Here is a 26,764-nt window from a genome sequence, read left to right as displayed (position 1 = left end):
GAGCTGGCATTCCAGTTACTCTTTCCTACAGGATACTCTGTGCTCAAGACCAGATGCTATCAGTGTAGGAGAAGCAAGGGTTTGGTATGAGAGGAGCAGGCAGAGTTTGTTTTACTGACATCCGCTGGTCCCTAACGCTGCCTGTCACCATCTGCTTGTTGGAGGGGATCTTCAGCCAGGGGACAAGGAAGCTGGTTAAGGGGGCTGTTGTTTTTTGGCAGCTTTGTGCTAGGCATGGTGGGCTTGGCCTGACACCGAGAGTGGGTAGAATGTCTCCATATTCTTCCAGTCAATGCTAAAATATGAGAAGTTTTCCTAGGCAGGTGCACAGTGAGAAGGATTTTGCTCAAGTTTGTGGTTAACACTTTGTAAGGAGTTGGTGCTCAGAGGGATCGGTCTGGACCATGGTGCAGGTGCTGTACAAGTGGACTGAGGGCATGCTGGCACCCACCTCGCAGCTTTCGTGCTTTTGGCCCAGGATGCCGTGAGCTGAGGAATGAGGAAGAGAAAAACTGATCAAAGTGACAGCTATAAATCCTCCTGACATAAATACTGTCCCTCTCATCGGCCCTTTTCCATTGCACAGCACCAACTGCTTCCAGTTCTGTTCCTTATTATCCATGCAGATGCAGTTTGCCTTGTGCTCAAGGGGGCTGCCTCTACCCTCATGATTCTCACATTTCAGGATGGGGAGAAAAACCTGTGTCCCTCCTGAGCTGCTGGCTGCACGTCCTGGCTCCACAGCAGAGGAGAGACGACATGTCAAAGCACTTCACTAGGCTGGGCTGCCCTATTCCTTTTTAGCCCCTCTCCTGTTTCCCTCATTCTAGAGGGGGGGAGTATGTGTTGTTTCACTATCCCAACACTTGTAGGTGGCGGAAGCATGTGTTTCAGCATCCTATGCCCCGGTGGTTTCTGTGGGTGTAGAAACAACCGCACTTTTACTGTACAAAGCCCTGCGTTTTTGGCTCTCCGACCAAAAGCTGCCTTGGCTTTGCGCCCTCCAGCAGCGAGCACCAGAGAGCGGCCAGGGCGCTTGGGGAAACCCACAGAAAGCTGCTCTCGCTCGCAGGGAAAGGCAAAAACGGCACGGAAAGACGGGGGCCGGGGCTGGGGCTTCGTCCCGGGGGCAGCTTTCCAGCAGAGGGCCCCAGCGCAGCGCCGCCGGGCCGGCAGCCTCGCAGCCCCTTGGCTTGGGGAGCCTTTCCAAAGGTGCGGCATCACGTACGGCCGTCGTAGCGGCAGGATCGCTCACTTCTCTCAAGCAGACACGATGTATTATTAATTATAATCGCATCAAGTACCCGTAGCAAAACTGTAAGTCTTTGGCTTTCAATTCTGTTTTGCTTCAGCTGGATGTTTTCCATCACCTCTTGTTTCTGCCTCCTTCAAAAGACAAAAGTGTGACCCTGTGCAGGGGAAGTCAGCAGGAATGTGAAGATTTGCTGCTTTGGCCCCGTCTGCGGTTGCACGGTGAGTGGGCAGAAGCTCAGTCAGGATGCTGAATTAGGACTAATGGAGATGGAAAAGTCAGCTCCGCATTGAACGGTGTTTTCATGGCTAACTGAGGCAGGACTATCAGAAAATGCAGAACCTGCTAATCGGGTTTCAAAAGCCAACAGGTTTACTTGCATTATACCTTTACCAACCAGTTATCAGCAATTCTTGCTGAGATGTGACCTATCTAGAGCTCCTGGGAAGTGGTTTGGTGACTTAACACCAAACTTGAAGCCACTTTGGTGACTTGAAGTGGGGAATACAAATATTGGAGCTACAGAATTGTTTTTCATGCTCGCCCTTAGAAATGGACGCTATTGGACTAATTCAGCTCTAATACTGAGCTCATTGTGTAATGGAGGAACTCATTCTGCAGAGTTCAACAGCTAGAGCAAGCTGCATACCTGTATCTTTTTTTTAAAAAAACAAAACAAAAAAACCCAACCCCAACATCCTTAGGAGTAGCCATGACCACGAGATGAGTCCTGACGACACGCCTGACTGCTATTGCTCATATAAAGAGGATTGCCTGCACGCACAAGTGTTTTCAGGGTTGAGCCTGCTGTTGTCAATGATGACTTAGCAATGACCATTTGTCAACAAAGTAAAGACACAAAAAGCCTCATAGGCAAGCGTAGCTGTAGTGTCTCTGCACCTAGTTCTTTCTATTGAAATGGTTTTATCCTGTGAAACTCTTTGATTTGCTCAGAATTACTCCTGACTTAATCCAGTGCAAATATTTTTTCACGCAGTAGTCTCCACAAAACCCTGGAAATACAGGAGCCGCCAGTTTCCATCTAGTTCAGCATTGTCTCTGACATGCTGTGGTCAGCACAAGCGGCTTCCTAGAAATCTACCAGAAATTCTGCAAGATGTATTTATGGAATAACCTGCTCACAGGCAAAGGTTTTTGTTCTTTCCAATTGCGCTGAGCATGTGCGTTTATGTATTTTCTGCTTTTTACTATTGTAACTTTGGCCATTCTCATTATATATACAAATATACAATATATACATAAAAATGTCAAATGCTGTCATTGATGTGCATTTTTCTAACATTCTCAGAAAAACTGTATGCTGGACAAGAAGGCAGAGGCATAACTTGTGTATATCAGTGGGCATTTAGCTGAATGTGGCAGCCTGTCCTGTGCAATTGTTTAGGCAAGCTGTATCGCCTTTGTCGTGAGTTGGAGGCTTGGTTTAGTGATGGCTAGGCTTCAGAAGGCCATTGGGCACACCTTGGCTTTGCTACATCTTTGTGTGCAGGGCTTAAGCCAGTGGACTGAGAAGGTGTGTTTAAACAGCCACGTGGAGCCTTCACAGATCCAACTGCTTCTTCAGTGCCCGTTTTGTGAATGGGAAGTTGGCAGGCTTTAATCCGGAGCGACGAGCACATCTGAGTTTATTAAATCAAACAAACAAAAAACCACACTGGAAACAACTGGATGATTTGCAAAAATCTGCATACACACTGTCATATGAGCTGGGTCCAGCTAGTGGCTTTTGAGTTTGTCCATCGCACTGATGGCTGGGACTATTAGGTCATTTTACTTGGGCGTTTCTGTGTATGTAGAGTGCGCTCATTTTCAAACTTGGCTGAGATAGCTGCCTTGGCTCTTGATGTAAGGACTCCTGGAAATGGTTTTGGTAGGGTTTTAGATCATTATGTGTAGTGATGGTGTATTTAAAAGACCGGCTGAAAATCATGCATCGTAGCGCCAAAACACTTTTTTTTAGTCAGAAAAATAAATGCGTAGGTTTAAAATGACAGTATTTGAAGGTATAACGAATCATGAGGAAATGGAATTGCAATGGGAGTTATTGAGATTTGTTACTGAAATAGCGAGCTGAGAGCCAGCTGCCCAAGGCAAGCACCAAGAGCTGCTTTACCGAGGGAGCTCAACACTGCGTGTGGGGGAAGAATTTGCTAAGTAGAAAGAAACAACACCGATCTTCTGCAGTAGCTAACATCTTTTCTTTGGGACCTTTTCCTTTCAGTTGTAGGTATAAGTGAAGTTGTAAGTGTGCAAACTGACGGGAATATCACTAAAAGTTAAACCATGGAGCGAGTAAACCGTGGCGCTGAGCTGCTGGCACGGGGCAGGATGTAATGTGGTGTGGGTTGGAGCTTGGCTCTGGAAAGCTTCTCAATGCAGTTAGTGCCTTTCTTTTGTTAACACAGGGCTGTCACTGGCTGGGATGAAACATCGCTCAGAAAGACTTGGATATCACAGACAGCTGAAAGCCTTTGCTATGCTGTCAGCGACCCACTGGAAACCCACTGCTGGCTTAGAAACAGCTACTTAAAGGCCATGAGTTCTTAAAGTGGAGTTGTGCTCTCCAGACCTACGGGAGTCCCCTTTTCTGTCCGTGTCCCTTGCTGTTCTGCCGCGAGTCTCGGCGCTTGGAACTATCTCGGGGCTCTCTCACCTGCCCCCGAAGCTTTGGGGTACAGCGATGAGCGCAGTCTCGCTGCAAGCTGCTCTTGCTCGCAAACCGCTAATTGCGCCGCGCCCGGCTGCGAGGGGCCGCGGGCAGCTCCCGGCACCTGCCCGGGGCCGGGAACGGGAACCGGGGCTGGGGCTGGGGGCCGGCCGAGCCTTCCCCGGCCGGGCAGCAGGCGGAGAAGGCTCGGCCGGCCCCCGGCCCCATCCCCGGCCCCGCAGACTCCTCCTCCGGGCTCCCCGCCCCGGGGCCCCGTGACGCCGCGCCGCTGCCCGAGCGGCCGGGGAGGGAGCGGGGGCTGGGATGGGACGGGATGGGAGCGGGCGAGGGGACGGCCGAGCCCGCGGGCGCCTTTAAAAGCGGCTCTGGCCGGCCACCGCCACCACAGCCGCTTCTGCCGGCGGCGGCTCCGTTCCCCCTGCCCTCCCGCTAGCAGCCCCCGGCCCGGCCGCTGCGCGGCAGGCGGCTGTGCGCGCCCGCGGGCGCACGGGTGCGGGTGGCCATGCCCCGCAGCGCCTGCTGAAGCCTCCCCGCCGTCGCTTTCTGCTCGCAGCTTGCCTCTCTCCGCTCCGCCGCCGCCCTGCGGCCCCCGCCCGCCGCCAAGCTGGAGGAACGCCGCAAGCCCGAGCCCCGCAGGTGAGGCCCCAGCATCCGCTCTCCTGCCCCCAGCCGGGCTGGGCTCGCACCCACCCGCAGCCCCCCGGCGCTCGGAGCGACGCAGAGGAGCGATTCCCCCTCGCCCTGCTTCCTACAGGTCCCTAACACACCCAGCTCGCCGTGCCGGTGGGTTAGACACAGCGCTTTTTTCTGCTTTCAATTTATCTGCGCTTTAAGAAGTTGTCAGCAGCGCCCGCTCCGAGGAAATGGTGTTTCCTCGCAAGTTTTCAGTGCTCTAGCTGGAGGCTGGCCGTACGGCGGTATTTTCCCTGCCCTAAACCGGCGGAGGAGAGCTCCTCGCTTCTTGTCTTCCCTTTTGTGAGCTTCCTGCTGCGAGCGGCACTCGAGGTGCTCCACTCGAGAGCGAACATGGAAATGGGAATTTAATCATCCTTTCGCTTACACATACCTTTGTCGGGTTTTTACACCAACGTTAATTATTAATGCCTTTCCCCTCTGGTAGGAGCGCATCCTTTGAGTACTTGCTTCCAAAAGAAGCTGGCATACTTACACCGGCTTCCTGGGGTGCCCAGTTCTGGGGGACAGAGGAGGCAGCCGGGGTCCCGCAGGTGCTTTCGGGCCCCCAAAGTCGTAGGGCTCAGGGAGCCCCAGGCACGACTCGCCGTGCAGCCATCCGTATGTGCAGGAGGGGCTCCATTTATTCCTTCTGCAGAAGTGCTCCTGGAAGGAAAGTTAGGCGCACGGAGGTAACGAGGCTGGGCCCTAAGGCAAACAGTAACAGCTCCCTCGGAAAACTCTTCCACCAGTGGAGATAGTTATACTCTTTTGTTTCACAGAGACACAGTTTACTTTGCATCTAAAATGGCATTGTACTTGTAGGCTGCTAGCTGCTTGGTGGCTTTGCTGTTCTGGATATTCCTGAAATGTACACATTCATTATTAAAAAAACAAAAAAGGCTAGCTGCATTTAACAAAATGCAAGAATTGCATATTGTGTGCAGGAATAGAATTTGCTACTTGCTAATTGCTGATGTGATAGTCTGCAGGAATATGCCTGGTTCTTACTTTGGCTGGTGTTCAAAAGGAAATTATTTGTGCATTAAGAGTGAGGTACAGACACCTCCCCCCTCCAGCAACAACAAGAAACCCTGAAGGCTCCCAAACCCCAGCAACTATTTCATGGTAGAATTAGTTTTGTCGTAATAATTTCCAGTCATATGCTGAATGTTTAAATGGGGTTGTTTGCATCGCCGTGTGCGCTTGTCTGCGTGCTTGCTTGCGTGAACTAACCAATTTGTATTGGTCTCTGTTCATCCTTCTGTCGCCCGTGATCCCGTGCTGGAGCAAGTGCTGAAACAGTTTTCCTAGTGACTTCTATCATGCCAGAAGATCGTAGGGTCTAGTTTTGCAAGGCTTTATTTCAGGTACTGACTTCAGTTCTCAGTAAACTAAACAGGATGGCACTTCGCCTGCCTGTGAGCCTCAGTATCATCTGAGGGGCGAATGTTAGTGCAATCTGCAGTGATGCTTTTTATGTGCTCCCCCCGTTCAGGTGCAAATGAGAACTAAAATTACTCTTACATTTCTAAAGAAATATGATGGGAGGCATTTGCTTGTTAAATTTCCTTCACTCCTGGAAGATGGGAATTTCACATTTGTAAAAGCAGTGCCTGGACTTCAGGGAGGAGGCTACGCTAAGCTGCGTTTCCAAGCTTTCTATGAGCTGACAACTGTAGAGGAATTACTGATTGCTTAGAAGGAGTTGACAGCTTTGTGCCTTGCTGTTGTCCAGAGGTGAAAGTGGGGTGAGAAGGAAGTTTGGCTTTTTTTCTTTTTTTTCTTTTTCTTTTTTTTTTTTCTTTTTTTCTTTTTCAGTGGGAGGAGAGGAAGGATGAACTTTTCATTTGTGTGCACAGGGCATTCCTAGCAAGTTAACACCTTGTGCACATATCCATTCAGATCCTAGCAAGGTCCAGCAGTGTTTCCTGCAGCTGATAACCGTGAAGACTTTTTCCTTTAACCTTCCATGTTATGGTTTTAAATCTTGAGATGGGTGTGCAGTCAGAAAAATCCCTCATATACTTGTGTTGCATTGTGATATTTTGTTCATAGGAGGGTTTTAAAAGGAGTTCAGTAAGGGAACTTTCAATGTGCTTTTGCAATGCTACTGTCTGAGTGGGGCAAATGCTTCAGTTACTGATGTATTATGCTGATAAGAAAAGGTTGAATTTGTACACAAAGTGCACTTCAAAGGACATCATTCCCGTGAGAAGGGAAAATCTGTAACTCCTTTTCTCAGATCTACCTACTTATCAGAGAGGGCGCCTTACTCACGTATAGACGTGTTCTTTCAGCAGTGGTGGAGAAGCAGTTTGTGTTTCCGTCTGAAGGATTTTTAACTATACTGCCACCTTGAAGACCTGCAATAAATAACAAGCTGGAAGGTGCTTTGGGCAGGGTTGTGAATGAAAATTACCATGTGTGAGCATCAAGAGGAAAACCTACGTTTCTTTTTCTGCCAATAAGTTTGCTAGCCTGTATTTTCAGGTAGCACTTGTTAGAGACAGAGATTTTGTCCTGCAAAAGACAGGCAATTGTGAAAGCGAGATGTTTATTTGATAGAGGAAGGATTTCCTGGGTGAAAGCAAGGTGGATCTGTGACGATGCTTATTCATGTGGGTACAGAAAGTGATGCTCCTCCTGCGTGCCTATGTGCCAGTCTGGTAGAGTGGATTTGGTAGTCTTTTGCCAGTTATTACACTGTTATAAGGAGCATGCGTCCCTGTCAGGAAAGCAGTTAAAGTTCTGGTTAGTGCCTGAGTTCCTTCTTACAGGTTGGGAATACCAGAGGACTTCAGACTGGGTTTAGAGATGCCTTGCTGAAAACAATATTTGCAGCGTTCTAACTCTGGTGCCGTGGCATTGGGCCATGACTTCTGTCGCACTGGTAAAAATGACTTCATTGCCTCAGCGAGATAGCATCCATGTCACTCTTCAGCGACCTGCTTTACATGTATTTTCTTTGTGCGTTAGGTTTAGAATTTGGAGCCTTGCTTTGAGGGAATTAAACGAGTTCTGATAACTGCTATCAGGTTTTCTCGTTCCAAGTCAATTAGCTGCTTCCAGCTTCAAATCCATTTAGAAGGCTCCAAAGGAGTGCTCTTTGAGAATCCGGTAATAGCAGTTTCCAGTTAATATTGATAAAGGAGTGTGTCTCTGTGGGTAGCCTGATGTCATTGTGCTAGTCTGATGAAAAGGAAAGCTTTTCTTTTGAGCTGCTTGTAAACAACTCGAATGGGAAGGTAGAGGTATTTCTCTTTAAGTATCTTTAACTGTATGGCTTGAAATGAAAATACAGCAATAATATTATTATCAGGGTTCTGGCGAAGTCCTGCTACCATTCAAAGCAGTGCTTCTGCCCTGCCCTTGAACTTTGAGTTGCTGCAGCATCTCATTTCTACTGACTTTGCTCAGGGTTGTATGTTGTTTGTGGCAGGAATGGTTTTTATTGCTGTTGGACAGCATTGAAGATGGTTATGGCACCCAGTTACATGATAAAACCGCGTATGGCCAAAGTTAAAAACCAGGGAATGTAAAGATACCTAGTTGAATCTGTTCCCCAGCCTCTCTTGGTTAGAGCCGTGCCATTGTCTCCCTAGACCTTCACGACTCGATATTGAATAGCAGGTTCGAGCAGTGGCCGCAGTCTTTCAGGTCAGAGCTTGCATGGAAATGGAGCTCAAAGATGATATAACGTGGAATTAACCGTTAATGTTAGCCTTGGAAATTAGTGCAAGGCATGTCTTATGATGAATATACTTCCTGTGAAATAAAAGTGCTCGGTACAGTGTCTAGTACCTGTTTACCTGGATATTCCATTGCTCGGAAGTGCTCTTGCCTTCTGGGTCTGGGAGAAGCCCATCTAAATGCAGCCCGTCTATTGCATTGGGCGTTTCTTAACTCTGATGCCCTGCCGAGCCAGGAAAAGCACATGGTATCATCCGTCTTCTTGGTTTTCATTAAGAGAAAAGAAAAGATAGAAATGTCTTTCAATTTACTCTCCTGCAATTACTAGTTTTTCACATAACTTTTGAAGTTGCCGCAGGAACTACCAGTGGAGGGAATGGCCATTTGTGTGGGTTTTATGGGACTAGCAGAAACCTGAGAAATACAGCTCTCAGTTTTGTTTGGATTGGTATTGCAGATTTCTGTCCAAATTTATAGCTGTGTAAGTAAATGGAGAGTAAGGCTCGTAGCAGATGATGGTCAATCTGTGAACCACACTGCTGTGTGAGTATGACTGATCCTCCTGGGATCATCGAAGGTGAGTGCCAACAACCCTATTTTCAACAGCATTTCTCACCAGAAACGTCAGAAGAGGCGATCTGACTTCACCAATACCAGAATCCTTTTCATTTGTGGCTCAGATGAACTTTCAATATCAGAATTGCAGAAGTGTGGGCTGTTAGCAGAGCTAATCCTGCTTGAGAAATAAGAGGAAGACAGAAGGGGGAAATGTGTGTGTGTGTGTGTGTATAAATATATATATATATATATATATATATATATATATATATATGTAAGTATGAGAGAGAACCAGTTAAGTTTGTTGGTGGTAGTGTCTTCCAAGCCACAGCATTTCAACTCCTAGTTGTATTATACAACTGCACTTACAGGGAGACAGGTTCGTATGTCTATTTTGCTACTATATAATATATGCTGGCTAAATACTATGTATTTAACACAATTTGAAGTAAGTTTTAGTTGTCCTTAAATAAGCCCTGATCCGTGTGTCTCTCACCTTGAAGTGAGTCTTGAACGTTTGAACTCGATGATGGGAACTGTTCAAATGACTTTTTTCAGAGTGAGGTTTACTAAAACAGCTTTATTCCCCCATTAAACATAGGTTTAAAAAAATGCTTCATTCAATTCTAATGTTACCATGATAACTGAAAATACTTAAAGATATTCTGAAATTTAAAATGCTGTCTTAATGCGTTATACAGCATTTGTCTCCTAGTAAACAAATCCATACCTGCAAGGTACAGTCCACAGTGAATATTTCCTCTGGGTTTCAGAGGAGAAAGAGATGATCCATCCAGAAACTATGAAACAAATAGCGTTTATGTATAAATTAGAGCAGGTTTGTCTGTGCTGCTGCTTTTTAGGCTTATTCAAGGACTGCTTTTTCAGCTTCTCAGTTACTATTTTCACTTCCATTAGCTACAGATTTCTTTGCCTTAGGATTTCTGGGGGTGGTTTTGAACTTTATTTTTTGATCAGTTTGAGTGTTCATACTGCTAAGCTGGGAACTTGGATGTTTCCATGATCTGCCTAGCTATGGACACACATAACTGGGTGGCAAACTGTGCTCTGAATTGTGAGGGCCACAGTGGGAATAACTCTTTCTGACCTGTGAAAGGTGACCACTGCTCATCTGCCGAATTAATGAAACAGGCTGAAATTTTGTGTGATTGTTCTCCAGCAGAGATGTAATTTTGTGTTCTTTTTCAAGCCATCACAAAGAGCTGGTGTGATGCCAAAAATCCTAGTGGGTTTGCATGTGCAACAACTTTTTTAAATATATATATTAATTCACTTCAAGTTGACTCCTCTGGTTTATCTTATCTTTTTCTGCTATGATTTTCTGAAGAAAACATGCAAATCTTTTTAAATTGAAGTCTATGTCTAAGTACAAGTTTAGTCAAAGAGGAATGGAGTCTTGCATGTCAGATAATGACCTTTATTAAAATATTCATGTTTTGTCCATTTTGTATAGTAGGTGCAGAAACAGAACTTGGCCTGTCATCGTACGTGGTGTGTGCAACTTTGAGATTAGAATACTTCCGCCTTAAGTTTCTTTATGCTTTTACTTTATTTTAATCACCTCTTGAAGTTTACTGACCTCAGTCTCTAGTCTCACCTCTTAACCTTGAACAAAAGGTTGCAGTTAACTGCTTTTATTGTACCTGTGACTATATAACGCTTCAGACGCATCATCAACCTTTATCCGTAAGCATGGAGATTTTTCGTCAAGGTTGCTAAATATAATAAGACTTTGTGTTTAGATTTGAAGTTGGGAAATAGTTACTCAATAGCTCAAGGAAAAGTAGCGTTTGAGCATATTAAACCTGCTTCGTTGCACTAGAATTGAATGCAAGTATATGGGAGCTGTACATGTAAATCTTACTTAGGTCTCATAGTTGGTAAATTTTTTGCTAATGAGGTGAATTTTACCCAAATTGTTGTGAAATTTGAATAGTCTGATATCATTTCCATGTCTGACAGTTCCTGCTTTCAGCAGACAAACAGAACAGCTAAAGAACAGTAGCACTGTTAAATAGCTCAGCTTGTGTGTCTTTCAAGGCAGAAACAATAATAGCAATGAAGAAGTAGATGGGTGCTTTGTTCTCTTCTGTCCCCAATGAAGCTTCGTTCCAAAGCCTTAATGGCACAACAATACAGCGTGTAGTGCCCTGTGAGTAGTTTCACATAAATCGTTTAACATCTCGTGATCTATTAGGCCTGGGTTGTGAATAATAACTGAGTTTGAGAAGCAGTGTCCTGGGTGAAGGGTCAATGTGGTGGGCTGTGGAAGTGGTGCCAGATGCCCTTGTAATGCTGCTAATACACGTGCTTAAAACGGCGCTGAGCTGGATGGAGCTGTGGTCAGCATCTGTATCGGTGCACAGAGAAGGTTTGGAAATCCAGAGCCTCAGAACAGTGGCTCTGATTTTCATACCTTCCTGGTATGGTTCATGGTATGGATCATGGGATGTTGATTTCCGTGGGGCTGTACCCTTAATCCCACAAAGCTCTTCACCACAGGTGGCTTCTGCCCTTGGAGCAATTGAACTGGTGGAACTTCAAGGCCAGCTTAAGTGCTTTGCTGGACTGAGGTCTGTGCAAACAGCTCCAGTGCTATGAGCGAGAGAAATGTGTAGTAAGATAGTGCAGTGAGTGAAGAGAACTGGCAGAACTGGGCCTGAAGGGTGAATGCCAACCTTCCCTTTATTCGGTCTATGGACAAAGTCCGGATGCAACCATAAATTGCTTTTGAGGTAAGGTTGGAAATTGGTTGAAGTTCTATGCAAAGTATTCAGTGCATCCTTGACTGGGACTTTAAGGGTGGTGGTAGAGTTTCTGTTTCAAGTTTCAGAGTTCACCTGTAGTACTGTCAGATAGTATCACTAATTTTGCTGAGAAAACATCTTGAATAGACAGATGGTGTTAGCAGAGTATTAGGTTTAAATGGTTTCTGTTCCAGAGTGAGTACATGTCTCCAGTGTCTTACTGACACATACATCACCAAAATGTGCTCAGAAGAAAAGATCATTCTTCCTAAAGAGCAAGTACATCTTCTGAAGGAATATGATAGATGTGAAGTTTTTCCTGTTGCTGTGTAAATACTTCTTACTCAGGTGAAAATAGTATCGGCCTTTTTATGAACAGTATGGGATAGGTTTACTTATTGGATGGCTACCGTTGGGGTTTTAGAAGGAAAGGCAGCGTAGCTCCCACAACTTCTGCCTTCCCTGGCATAAAAGCTTTGAGGGTGCTTTCTGTGGCCTATTTTACACCCAACTGTGCCTAGAGAAGTGGATTTTGACATTGTGATAAGATGAATCTGAGTCCTGAATATGGTGTCATGTCAGACAAAAGAGGGTTTGGGTTAATGTAGTAGAGGAAAAGGTGAGCATGTGACTTTTCTGTGTTTTGAAATTGGAAAACACTTCCTTCGATTAACATCTTAATCTGCCTGACACTTCACTCTGTTGAACTTCCATAGCTTGTGTAACTGTAGAAGGACTTAAAGTTTTAACATTTAAATGGAAAACAGATCCATTCAGAAAGAGAGTGCTTTTAAAAATTGTGTTACATGGGTGAAGGAAGCGTATGAAGTAAATTTAGCTAAGCCTTGAATGCAGAATGAAGGAAGGCTGAGTACTCAAGGAGATTCAGTAGATTACTTCTGTCCCTCGGATGCGTGACTGAAAATGTGGAGGTCCCCTCTCGTTCCTGTTGCGGTGAGAATGACCGTCGCAGTGGGCTGCAGGAGAAAGGACCGACCTGTGGCGCACCGAACTCTGTCTCTGGCAGTGTCACTCTTTTGCTTGGAGCTTGAGTCTACGAGTAGGTGTAAGCATGTGAAGGTAGACGGCGCAGCTTCCCTTGCTCAAAGCCTTGCTTTGCAGGTGGAGCATCCATGCACCGTGCCTACACAGAGGCTGGCTCGCGGCGCCTGCTGCTGTGCCACAGTGTACTGGCTTGTACGTGTGTGTGGCCTTGCTGGTGGCATGAAGGAAAAGTTGGGTCTGCTGGGCTTTGTGGTAGGCCTCAAATTTTCCTTCGGAGAAGTGCTTGGAAGCTGAGGCTGAGCGCCTGCTCGCGTGGAAGGAATGTCAGCAAGCCTGGGCTTGAGTGCAGGCTTGGGCCCGTGCTTTGCTGACAATGTAGGCAAGCCCAGGCACCCTTCCTTCACTTCTGTGGGCACTGAACTGCAACTGTGATGCGCTTGCTGCTCAGTTCCATGGGTTATCCCTGTTGGCAGTATAAATTAAAGGAGTGGGCATGTAACCATTTCATGTTATTAGGTGTAAATGTTTCACAGAAGCAATGAAATGGCAGGAATTGTTGCAAAAGAGAAACCTTCTTATTTTTAAAGTTTGATTTGGATCACCCATCTCTTCTCTTTGCCAAAAATGCACTGTATATTTTTTGTTGAAAGGGAATATGCCGCAAAACAACTCAGTGGAAATCCCAGCTGTGTCGTACAGTGTCAGAATCCTCTCTGGACAATGAGTAAAGGGAGATCATGTCTCCAGCTTTTACAATAATTACTCAAACGAAAGATCAAACTAGAGGAGCCCAGAGCCTGTGCAATTCGTTGAAGGTTAGGTGTAGAACTTAACTTACAAAAAAGCACTTCAAAACCCTCTTATGGTCATCATGCTGAAAATCTGCTGGCAAGTAACATGAAGGTCCTTTGAGCCTTCAGTGCAGAGAAAAGCAGGAGTGCATAAAGGCTTTGGCGAACTCTGCAAACTTCTGTAATTACTTTTCAACAAATGAAGCCATCTTCTTTAAACCTCTTTTTGCCTTTTTAATCCCAAATTATGAGTAAGACACCTTTGCATTAAGTATTCCTGGTATGGTGATGCCTTGGCTTGCAAACAACCTAGTGTTTTTCTGGGGAGGCTTGCTTCGTAACTCGGGAAGGGTACCTAATCTTTTCCAGGAGGAGTTCGGTACTGTCCTGGATTTGACCCGTAATTTGAAATTCTCAGAATTGCGTATGTAGTCGTGAACTGTGGTATCAACCGAATTTCTCTGGCTTTGTTCCTCGACCAGTCATTCCACTCAGCAAGGCAATAAAAAATGCAAGATAATGGTGTAGATAACTGGGACTTAATATTATCATGGACTATTTTCCTTTTACCTTTAAACAGTCATATTGCAATTAGGTGCTGGGCATAAAGCAGTTCTTTGTTAACAGATGTCTCCACGAAATTTGTGACTTTGTCAAGTTTTACAGGCTTGGTTCAGCAGTAGGTGGGTCTGCTCTGCATTTAAGAAAGTATCAGCAGCTGGTGGTTAAGGTGTGTGTGACTTGGCCAGAGTCACCAAGAAGTATCTTTTATCTCTTTTGCTTATTGAGGACCTTATCTCTGGAAGGACAAAAGGCAGCTTCGCATCCAAACTCTGTTGAAAATTATCTGGAGTTAGGAACAGCTGCACCCTCTTTTGAAGTGAGGATTTCTAGTTAAAGATGACTAGTGAGGTTTGCAGGTGTATGAGACTTGTGCAAGTATAGTACGCAGGACTGCAGGTAGAATGTTTTAGGCCTGTCTGGGAAGTTTGTGCGTAGGGACTAAGAACCCTGTCATGTTACTGGAGTCAGAAAGAGTATCAGCCACTGATATGTGGAGAGAGGAACTCACTCTAGTGACAGACCTGCTTGAGAGGCTGTGAAAGTGCTACAAGAGCCTGTGTAATGTGGATAGCCTTCCTTTGGCTCAGAAAGATGCAAATGGTCTTAACTTTTGTTGCTGTCTTCACAGGAAAAAAAAATATTTTTTTCAAAGGCCATTCCTAGAGTGGATGAAGATGTATGAAAGAAATAGCTGCGGTAGAGTCACATTTTCTCTGCTCTTCCAGAAGTCCCCTTGCCCTTCTTAGACGAGCCTGTTAGGCACCGCACTAGTTTCTCGGTCACTGTGGAGGACCCAGGACCTCCTGCAACAGTGCTGCTTGTCAGCATCACTGCTGCTACCGGTTTCTTTCCACAAGTGGCTCTTCGTGGCAATGATCACTAGAATGGAGTTCATACGAAGTAGCCATGAATGCTTTCTGGCAAGGAACTAGTTTTCAGCTCTGGGTTATTGTTTTGTTCTCTGTCTTGTTTTAAGCTGACATGAGTAAGTCTATTTTGGGCTGCCCTTAAATGGATGTCATCTAGAGGACAGTCTTGTTAAAACTTGGATGTTGCCTGTTCAGCAGTTCAGTTATGTGCTCTTGGCTGTGGTTGGAGGATACAGTAAATCCAGCTTTAGGGCACTTAGAACCAAATGAAGAATATTACTCTCCCATGAAGCAAAACGTCAATCCAGCAGCAAACTCATTTTGCTGGTAAAGTGAGTTTACCATTTTAAATGGGTTGACTTTATGCAGGATCATGTGTTGTCTGCCTATACCCCTCTACTTTTATGCTGTGTCATGTTCCTCCTGTTCTGGTGGCAAAAAAAAATCCCCTATCGCTTTGTTTGCTGACTAATACAGCAGAAATGCAGTCGTGCCCCTGCGTGGTCGGGGCAAACTCACTTCTGGCTGATTGATAGTCTGCAGGTCCAAGATTAAAGATTATGGGCTTGGTATGTTCTTGACCAGCACCACACTTGAAAGTCAAGGTAGTAGGTCACTATGGCGTATCACTCTTCGTCACTCTATCAACTAAGCACACAGGAGGGCAAGGAGCGTTGTGTTAACGTCAGCTGCTTGCTCACTCTTGTCCCCTGCTGGGAATTTGGTTGAGAAGTGTACAAAATCTCTGCTTGCTTTCTTTGCAGGAGCAGTCAAGGGAGTGAATGTGTGGATGAGCTCTTCTGTGAGGCTAGTAGTCATGGCAGTGAGGTTCCTCCAGACTGTGTTTTATCCCAGCTGTTGGTGCTCCGTGACAGATATTTTTTCTAATCACACTGGAAAAACCATGCATATACATGCCCCTCTGATATCACCATATAAAATGTTGAGCAACAGAAAGGTTTCCCTGCCTGTGGGTGCAAGTCTGGTTAGTGATAGCTGGGGATCAAACATACTTGATTCTGTCTGATCCTAACTCCTAGAAACACACTGGAACAGTCACAACTCTGCTGTGGTGATGCAGAATGGATTGTCACTTGCAGTCACATTTCCCATGAATGATTCTTGTGGGTGTCGTTCATAAAGGACCTGCATCCTTTGGGTGCTGGGGCTTATGCTGGCATAATCAGTATTTTGTTAAATAATTGGCGCACTTAAGAGACAGAATGGCTCTAGGCTGTGAGCTGTGGGCTGTGATTTGCTTTTTTCTGTTGTTCTGACAGGAGCTTAAATTGGTGGAAGTGAGGAAATTCTTCTTTATTTCAGTTGCTTCCCAAACAGCTCTGAAATGACTTGCTTTTGCTTTGCTCTCCTCTCTGGCAATGTTTCTTCAGCAAATTTGTACAGTGTCTTATTTTATTTTACTATTCTCTTGCAGGTGGTGGAGGCAAAAAAGGGCATTTAGCTTGAAATTTGGCTGTTTGCATTTCTAGCTATTAGGTCTGCATCAATTTTGATTGACTGTTATTAAATTAGCATCTTTATGCATGCACTGGGTATGATGCAAGTGTCCTTTTTCAGAAGAGATTTAATCTCCCTTGGGGAGCAGTCTCTATAAAATGTGGACAAGCAGTTGTCGCCAGGTGAAGGTGAGGTGGGCTTGTAGTACTTTGGTCACTGAACCCCCTCGTTTTCGTTGCTCGTCTAATACTTTTGGAGAAGTTTTCTTTCCTCTTTGTGGGTTGTGCACACACTGATACTCAGATCTGGTGACTCTGCCTTGTCTGTCTTATTCTTACATCTGTGTGCTCTGATCACAGTCTTTTTGATGCGATCTCAAATGTTACCACATCCTGCAGTGTCGAGTAACTGTTGTCTAATTTGCAGAAATGACTTATTCTTCCAGAGACTTGCATCTAGTCACCAGTTCCAGGTTCCAGAGGTCCGTTTCCCCCCATCGTTGCAGGAGGATTTCAGTGATGAGCAGTTCAAGAAGTTCCTGCCCATGGCATATGGTTCTGTGCTGCTCAGTTGTGCCACATGGTGTGCGTGTAAGGTTGACTATTGAAGCAGATTACTGAAATCATCCCTGTTAAAAATATCCCTTATGCTGGATTATATTTTTGAGACCAGCATATCATGAAACCTCCTATCGCTTTGGCGTGCCGAGTATTGGATCAGAGATGCTGCAGCTGCACTATGTGAAGTGCTGAATGCGCAGTAGCTCCCTTGGCTGCTTTGGATGTGTCCAAAACATTTAATACAACCAGGCTTTCTGCCTGGTAGGGGCTGCCTCTGCCAGAGCAGTTTTGTGCTGGATCAGGTATTATCTGTCCTCCTCGTAGCAGAAAGCTGGCTTGTCTCAGACCTAGTATTAGTGTTGGGGCCCAAAGTTTTGTGATGCTTTTCTGCACCTCAGAGATGCTTGGGGAGGCAATGGGGAGGAAAGCACGCAGCTCTAGGAGCTGTGCATTTGAGACTGTGAAACTTGAAGGAAGGGAAAAGCTCCAACCTGTAATTGCAGAAGTGAAATTAAGATATAAGCTGGTTTCATGCATTTAGTGGGGTTCCTGCTATGGAGAGAAAACTTTCCTCCCAAATAGTCACATGGGAGGACCAGCGCAGGAGCTGCTTGCTGGGAAGCCGCGACTGAAAGCACTTGATTGTTTTCCCTGGAGAAAACCAGATCTGGGTTAATGGTGTCACTTGGTGTGCTGCTCCACCCCACATTGTACACACTGCCTGTTCTTTCGCTGAATGGGAAATGGACGTAAAACCGAGGAACTCCCATTTCAGATAATGTTTTTCTTTCAAAAGGCAGTCTGGCAAGACTGAGAGACCTACTTTAATGTCCCTGTCTACGGGTAGAAAACCCTGTATTAGATCCATGCTATCCATACATTGATTTTGACACTCCGTGTAGGTATATTCAGCAGATGCTGGAAAGATTTTCCACAGTTGCTGTTTCCTTGTCTAGGTTTATATATCCGTGTCTATTTATATATAGGTGTATACAGGTGCCCTGTTTTATTTGCGCTTTTAAAGTCTGCACTCAGTTTAAACTTCTTTGCTGAGCTGATGTAAAGTACATGCTTATGATGTTGCAGGCAGTTCTTAGTCCACCATACCTAGTCTTACGACATGATATACTTCTTTAAAAGAGCTCTTACATGAGGCTTGTACAAAGAGCAGCTACTCTATAAAACAGGGTTGGTTTTCAATAGATCCTGGTTTGGTTGAAGAGCACATGAAAATGCTCTCATAAATCAGCCCACTGGAGCACTTTCGTGTAAGGGTTACTGAACCTCAAGTCTTGTACTATGTCATGAACTTGTTGTACACACTGCCTAATCTTCTTTAAGTGGAGCAAACAAAAAATATGGGCAGCCAATTAGGCATGCAAAACAAAGTCAAATAAGAAGTTGCCTATAAGGCAAAAAACGGTAAGAAATCTATTGCAGGACATGGCATTGTCACAGTAATAAGTGGCAGAAAAAAACCAATCAGATCCTGCAGGCAGACTTGAAGTAATTTTTATGTGAAATCTGCTGCAGCTTGTGACTTTAAAAACTGACACCATTCTGTCTCCAGAGAAAACTTTTTTGTTTTATATTTCATGCTTCACAGAAAGTTAAGCAACAAAAGTGCCTGGTTTACATTAGCTTCACGCAGATACATTCATAATATTTGTAGTCAGAAATCACTGCTTCCTGTTGAAAGGGACATCCCATAAAACTCCGATGTAAGCACAGTCTTGAATTCCTCTCACAGTGTTTCATTACCCTCTCCTGGCTTCGGCTACGTTCAGTATAGCAGGTGTACGTGGAAGACAACAGGAACCAGCACCTCAGCTCCAAGAGGTTGCCCTGGTCAGCTGGAGGGAGTGCTTTACCTGAGGTGCTACCAGTTAAAAGGTATGGTTAGATGAAATATGGGCTTCTTGCTGGCTTCGGTTCAAGTTACCAGTCCACGAGTTTCTTTAAGAGAAGGAAAGGAAAACAAACAGGCAGCTGACTTGTTTAGTTTTTGGAGTTGTGTCATTTTACGGTAAGCAATCTAAACATAATAAAACAATGGCTTCAGCTGCTGCACCTACCCTAGGATCCAGTGCCAATCCTCCCCCCCACCCCATTGTATTTCCCTGTATTTTGATAACATTACTTTCTTGTCTGTGCAGAAGAAAGCTCTTCTCTCACTGAAGTTATGAGAGTTCTTCATAAACCCAAAAGAAGAAGATTCAGTTTCGTTCACTCCTAATTATTATTTTTTTTTCTGGTAGTTATTTTTGTGATGTATCCAAATTGAAGAGTTTTCTGCAGCTGACAGATTTAAGGTGAAATCCAAATGATATAATTTAATTTGTCAAAGTAAATTTAGACAATTCTTACCCTGCTCTCATAGGCTTTACCTGTGAGTTGAGATAGACCTTTAGAATTCCTGATGTTTCAGTCGTAAGGGTTTTTAAAAACAAGAACTGAGACTTGTATTTAAGTCCTGTAATGGGACTTGGGTAGATTTAAATATGCTGAAGGATTTCAGCGAACAGGGGCCCAGCCATGGTTCCTCTTTAACATCCTAAGAAATCTTGCCTGTTTCAGAATTACCACAGAGCTTATCAGAGTAAAAGCAGCAGAACTTCACTCTGGATATAAAAAACAAAACCAAAAGCAAAAACATGCAACCAAATAATGATAATAAAAAAAAACAACACCCCAACAACAAAACAAAAGCTGTAGGAGTACAACTGATCAGAATAAAGCAACTGGAGAAACGCAGTTGTTTACTGACTTTGTTGACTTAAGAGTTTGGGACGATATCCCAATGAGATGATATCAATTAAAAATCATGACAAATTCTGTAATTTATAATTGCATTATTCTACATTAGTGTGTTCCAAATCACTCCTGTCTAAATATGTCAGGATTTATACTTAAAAAAGAGGCTAATGGTCTATTTTAAATCTCAAATTCAATCCCTGAAAACACCTCTAGAGAGTGAAATATTTCATGTAACAATGAGGGGACTTACTTGGGCATTTAAAAGAACAAACAAATAATACCTCCCCCACCCCAATTTTCAAAAATGTCTCATTAATACTAAAATCACTGAGTAATCTAAATAGCATAGCACAGGGATACTGAACAAACAGGCTGCATTTTCCTGGGTGGAATCCATGTAACTGAGAAATTTCTGATAAATAACCTGTATAGGGGTGCTGTATTCTGCTTGATGCCACGTGTTTGATCAGAGACACCCAGTAGCCTTGCTGGCGTTTTTTGCTAGGTCCTCACAACCAGCTGGCAGCACGGTGTAAGTGGACAGGGAAAATATTTAACAGAATGAACAGGCAGCAGTGTAAAGGTGAATGGCTGCTGCAGCACAGACACCTGGAGCACTGCTGGGGAGGCAGCCTCTGAACAACAAGTTTTTGGAGGGACGAAGAAGCACTGAGAGCATGTGTTTCATTAAATGATGTTCTCAAGAGTATCATCGGACTTCCAAGGAAGGACCTGGAGCGAAGGGGAGGCAAGGAGCATAACCTCAGTGATTTACGTTGGCTGTTGAGGAGCATACTTACCCTGTGTTTGGTTCTCCTTTTTCCAAAGCCCCTTTAACAAGTGCACGTCGGTGTCAATAAATGAAAGGCTTATGTCACTGTAGTGATTGAGATGTTAGTGAGCAGCAGAGAACCTTTGAAAAGACAAGTAACTAGAATATGCAGTTGTAAGATGATAAAGTTGCAAAGCTGTCTTGCTCTTTGCTTCCTCCTTCTTTCCCTCCAGCATGCACAAGTAACAAGCAAGCCTGTCACCTGCATCATGGTCCAATGCATGCAGCCAGTCATCGAAATGAAGAAACTGGTGGCAATACTGCAAGCAGTAAAGCACAGCCAAAACCAAATGAACAGTCTGTGCTCCTTTGAGGTTGTATGTTCCAGTCTTTTCCTACGTGTCCCACACTTTTAGAAAAAACGTGTGCTTTAGCACCTTCAATGTGTTCACAGATTTTAGTCTTGCAGCACCTATAGTGCTGGTGTTTTTATCTCATGATTACTCAGAGATTGGCAGTGCTCTGGAGAAGGGAAATGGTGTTCTCCATTCAGACAAGTCTGCTGGAGAGGGAGGAGATGAGATCAGTCCTTCTGCATCTGATGGCACTGTGCAAAGCAGTCACTTCGAGCATTTGTTCCCTGTTGGAACGTTCTTATTTTAAAAGAAGCTGGGTTTGAGTTTGGGTTTAAAACTACCTTAGTGCAAGTTCTTTGTGCAGAAGGAGGAGGAGGCTTCTGTCCTCATGGTGAGTGCAACTTTTTGTTGAGAGAGCATGTAAATAAACGTTGGTTTCAAACTGACAAGGGGAAATGCATCCAAGATAAATATGGCAATCTGTTCTGTGAGTGCATCAACCAGAGTGTGCTGAGTATAGTTAGAAGCTCATTTTTCTGTGCACTAGAGCACAGGTGCAGGTATTTGAGGAAAAACAAACAAACATACAACAATGTAGCCCCTAAAGATGAATTGCTCATATTAGGTCTGTTAACTCAAACATTTGCTTATGGGCTGTAGGGGAATCAATTGGGACCAAGTCTCCTTTGTGGTTTCCTGTTTACTTAACCACTGCCGTCACAGTAGCTGAATGCTTCACAGGTTGCAGAGAAGGTAAATAACATCTCAGTCTCCTCGGTCTCTTGATAGAAGCTTGTTTAACTTTTTAATTCATTATCTTTGAGATAGGTGTAAGCATACACCCTTGGCATCCACCTTCAGCTGCTTGGTGAAGGCACCAGTTGGCACTGACAGCAGGGAAGCTGTTGGCGGCTTTTCTCCCCCTAGATCCAGGCCCTGCCCATCCCGTCTGTGTGAGCCTCCAGGTCTGGTTGACACTGGTGTTGTTCCACCTGCTGCTGAAGGTTGACTGATGCTGTTCATCCAAAGTGTCAGGCCTGCCTCGGTTGGACTGAATGCCAGCTCGGTTGTCATGAGCAGGCCTTTTAAACCTCATCATGAGCAGTGCAGAATGGTGCTGTGGCTGGATCTGTGGCTCTTTCTCATGAGCCACATCATGTTTCTCTCCAGGCGCTCTGGTCGTGATTTCTAGTAGCAAAAGTGCAGCCTATGGGTATGTGCCTGTGGCTCTCTCTGTCTGCTCCTAGCAATGCCGAGGAATCACAGAGCTGGAGGAGTGCTTTGTAGTGGCTCTTGGAGTGTCCAAACAGATCAAGCTGTCAACGGCAGGTGTCTCTTCTGCTGGGAGATACCGAGGCTCCTCATCTGAAACCTGTCTTCTTTTCGCTCCTAAGAGGAAAAAAGGGCTCTGTGATGGACAGAATCTCCCTTTTGTGTTTGGGAATTAAAAGGGGTGTGGGGATGGTTGTTTATGTGCAGACTTAAGTGTAATCCTTGCAGGACCGTGAGACCTGCCAAACAGTTTAGCAAGCAATGCCTGGTACTTTACTTGTTTTTGTCTTTTTTTTTTCTTGCCCAGTGTCCCCATCCCCAGTACTCCCACTTCATTGTACAGATGGCAATTTTCTGGGGAAAAAATCCTGGCGGATAAATGATGGCAGGCTTTGAGAAGCGCCAGGAGCTGTTTGATTGTGTGTGCTCATGAAGATCTTATTTCATTTGCCTTGCCCACGAATGACCACAGCTTCCACACACCTGGGTGCGAGCTGTAATGAGGAGCAGGAGCTGCAGTGCTGGGGAGGCACATTTCCATCAGCGGGGCTGCTCTGAGCCCCATCAGAGCCCTGCCATCAGGGCTTCTGGTTTGGCCGGCCAGCGCTGTGGCTGTGTGACCCGACGGTAACAAGCCTCTCTCTTCCCTGAAGCCCTTTACGCGCTCTGCGCCCTGGCTTATTGCAAAAGGATTGCTCTTTAAATGTGACTTTCACATGGGTTATGTGTTTTGCTATCCGTTCCAGTCACAGAGCTGGCTCGGTTTTTCCTTTATGCAGTCCAGAGTTTGCTCTGGTTTCTTCTTGATTGCAAAACGTGTTTGAAACGGACTGGATCATAAAAACTTATCAGCAAGTAATAACTCTCATTTCTTACTCTCCAGCTTTGTTATGTATTATTCACTTGGGTGAGTTGTATCTCCAGACAACAGCTAGCATTGCCACATCAGCCGTGCTGCTTTCTTTCAGCCAAACGTGACATTTACTCTTCCCATGTCATAAATCGTGAAGTTATAAAAAGTGGGAGTGATGATGACAGCGGGAAGGTGCCGATGGTCTCTGTCCCTACAGCTTGTTCAAGCTTGCAGGAGCTTGGCTTGGTCCCTGCTGCTGTGCGAAGGCTGCGTGGCCAAAAGGTGGCAGCACTCCATCTGCTTAGCTCGTCGGCGTTTGGGGGAGAAAAGAGGTTTTTCTGCAGGTCGCTGGTGCAGAAGGCTCTGCTGTCCCATTGTAGGCTCTCGTGTTGGCAAGAGAGGACCCTTCTGCACCCTGAACACTTCCATGTGCTGTAAGGAAGTTTTCATAGGCTTCCAAGTGCAGGTTTTTGTGCAGAAACAAACTTTAATCAGATCATCTGTAGGTTGTGGTTTGTTTTTTTGCCTTATTTTTGTTTGTTTAGAGACTGCTTCTAGTGCTGTAAACTCAGCAGTGACTTCTATTAGGTACACCTAAAACACGAGAAGCAGTGGAAAGAGCACAAAGTAGAGTCATGGCGTTATTTTTCCTCGCAAGTCTGGTGGCTTTCACATAACGATCTCAAAATAAACCTGGAGCCTTGCTACATCTATGCAAATAAGGCCTGAGTTATCTCATCTCAGTAATGGCTGGGGACAATAAAGCTAAGGTTACTTGCTACCTTACACCGCTTTGAAGATGTTGCAAGTGTTTGGTGCTATAACAAGGCGACCTGCAGGAAAGATTTATAATGTGATGACAAAAACAGAGGCTGCAAGATAAGCATAGCCAAGGGGAAGGAATCGAGGAGTTTTGTGGTAGGTTAAAAGAAAACACTAAACTTAAGTAATTCGGTCTTGAGCCACAGTTGTTTCCTTTGGAAGCCAAGTCAGGTTTGCTCTGTTAACATGGGGCGTTTGAGAAGTTTTCACCTCAAAAGTGGTCCCGGATCACACACATATGAGCACATATGAGAGGCAAACTTATGTGCTTGTTTCTTAGGGAGTGCTCTGCTCATTGTGGAATAGCTGGCAAATAGGCTTTTCATCTTCTTTTCTGCTCTGTGCTACTTAATTCCCTTCACTTTTGCCCATCTATACTGACCTTTCTCTAGATCCCAAATTCTGGAACTCTTTTGGGGTATTAAATTGGTCTTGTTCGTTCTTCTTTGTCTGGCAGGCTGTTTCTGGGAGCTGTAGTTGAGAGTGACCTGCAAATTTAGGTGTGAATTGCATGCTGTGTTGGGTTGGCTATGTGAGACCTTTGTCTAAATCCTGTTGATGTACAGTGTCGTTTCAAGAAACGTTGGGTATTGATCTAATTATGTACCCAGAGAGGCCAATTACTTGAGCAGCCTGTATTTCTTTTTACTGAAGCATACTGTGTTGGAGTGCGTGACTTGCTCAGATCTAGGCCCTGAAAATAGAAAGCCATTATTTTTAATTATTTTGGGGGTTTGTTTCCAAAGCACTGCGATAACAATAATGAGGATGTCAGACTAGATAAAAAAGTGTCTAGGTGTCCCGTCCTTTTACCTTACTCAAAGGAGCTAGTAAGCCGAGCTTCAAAGTAAGGCACATTTCTGTTCAGAGGCCCTAAAAACATTTCTGCCCTTTCTCACTTGTATCAGTGTATCCCTTTCTCTTCCCTGGGGTAATGAAAATGCTATTTCTTGCTGCAGTGCTGCACTGCTAGGACTCTGCCACTGAAGATTTTCTGCTCTTTCATGTAACTTATTTTTTTTTCCTGCAACTCTCATTTAATGTTATTTGAAAAAGTCCAAGGGGTTGAAATATTCCCCCTGTGCATGTTCATAAAGAATGGTTCTTGCTAGGTTTTGGCCTGAAGAAATCCCGCAGTAATCTGAGAAGGGCAGAAAAGACCAAGTCAAGGGAGGTGGTGCTTCGGGGTCTAATCACTAAACTCCTGCGGATTAGAGTCGGGGCGCCACGCCAAGGCGGCCCAGGCTCTATTCCTGGCCCTTTAAACCCCCTAGCTCCTTCGGATCTGCCCTGGGCACGTTTCAGGGAAAGCATCAGGCTTGCGATGTGTCGTCAGCAGTTTTTGAGCCCTTTGCAAGCTAGGAAGTGCGGCCCTTAAATGTGATGAACTGCCCCAGGGAAGGAGAGGTGCTGGTGGTGGGGGACAGGGTTTTGGCAGGGGTGGGAATGGCGTTGGGGGCTTCACAGGGCACCAGCAGGACCCCATCTGCCTGCCATTTGAGCTGATCTGAGCAGACATTTCAGTAGCACCTGGTGAATCCTCGGCACTGTGCACTAGAATTTGCTCCTCTCTTCCCTTTGCCCTGTTCTCCCTCTCTCCCAATGCGATGTGACTGTTCATTTGCAGCTGCTGTGCACTTGGACCGATGCTGCCAAAGTTGGAGTGGAGAAACCAAGCTGGAAACAGGCGTTTGGGCTGGGGCTGCGGGATGTGCAGGTGTGGTTGCACGCATTCACGCGTGCTGAACGGCCTGCGTGTGTTGGTGCACAGGGAGCAGAGGCGAATGCCAGCACGCTGGGAGTGAAACGAACTTTGTGGAGTAATAAAGCGCGTGCGGTTTGTGTTTGGTCTGGAAACCTAGCCCTATCTGTTCCAGATGTTTTCAGTTGTGTTTATAGCAAGTAGCTACTGTGCTACTCTGGGAAAAAAAACGTAATTGGGGTGTGCCTACACAACCGTTGCATGCAAGCAAGAGCGGCATTAACAGCGTTGAATAATGTAATGGAGAACTTGAGCTTTCAGGAAGGCTGCTGTCTGTGCGTACCTGTGTACTGGCTTGGTGTGTTTTGTTGGGAAGAAGCATGTCCTACCCCTCCACGCAGGGCAGCAGCTGCTTGTGAAATGGTGCCTTTCTCAAGTCAGAGAAATTTGCTCTTCCAGTCTTCCAGCTCTCTTACATACAGTGCAGGAAGAAACAGCCAGCGAAGGAAAGGTGGGCCTTGCTTCAAACTTCTGGGTTGGATCTGAACTTAGTCAGGAGCTGAGGCTCGTGTTCGTTTCTGGGTGCGATGCTGTAGTATTGCTGCCATCTGGTAATCCAGATGAAACGTGTATTTCCATATGCGTGGTCAGTGGTTTTCAGTCTGAGCTTTTTTGCTTCTTCCTTACCTGCAAAATATCTGGGAGTCATTCACGTGAGCTGAGCTGCAGACTACGAGTCAAAGAGGAGGCCGATGGGCTGTGTTGGTCAAGGTGCTTGAGGTGGGGACAGGGTGTCACAGGTGGGAGAACTGCTGCCTGCGGACTGCTTTTAGAAAACGAGGGCTCTGCTGCTCTTGTGGCTGAATGCTTCTTTGTTCGGGTAGACATTGACATGCAGTTGCAAGGTAGATATCCTAGGATGTATTCATTGCTTCATATTTACCTGTTTGGGTTTTTATACTGTCCTGAATTTGAATGTGCCTCTAAAAATCTCTTTTAAGCATTTGCTGCTACTGCGCTTGAAGCATCTTGTGGAATCCTAAGTGGAATATAGATGTGAAGAAGGTTGAAGGGTCTTTTTCTTTCTGTATGAGGCTTGTCCCTATTCCATCTACAGAATAAAAGGAAAAGGTATTGTTTTTCAGTTGTTACCCAGACATGCCAGTTTCTTACCTTTAGTAGGAAAAGAGGTTACAAACGGAGCCTGCAGTTCTATTGAGAATTATACTGCTATTAAGCTTACACAGCTCATTGTCTAGCAATGAGCAGCAAATATATGCTTAGCCTCCAAGCGATATGTAAGTAGATTATTTAATATAACTAGAAATGTTTTCTTTGTTATTTTGCCATT

General features: G+C 45.1%; 1 protein-coding gene across 2 annotated transcripts in view; it reads left to right on the top strand.

The window, feature by feature from the left end:
• SLC4A4 (solute carrier family 4 member 4) overlaps nt 1–26,764 on the top strand; it is a 228,464-nt gene that overhangs the window by 26,308 nt on the left and 175,392 nt on the right. The window lies entirely within an intron of this gene.

Source organism: Cygnus atratus, chromosome 4 (assembly GCF_013377495.2).
Source record: "Cygnus atratus isolate AKBS03 ecotype Queensland, Australia chromosome 4, CAtr_DNAZoo_HiC_assembly, whole genome shotgun sequence".
NCBI lineage: Eukaryota > Metazoa > Chordata > Aves > Anseriformes > Anatidae > Cygnus > Cygnus atratus.
Note: the sequence above shows the minus strand (reverse complement) of the source record. Positions and strands in the feature narration are given on the sequence as shown.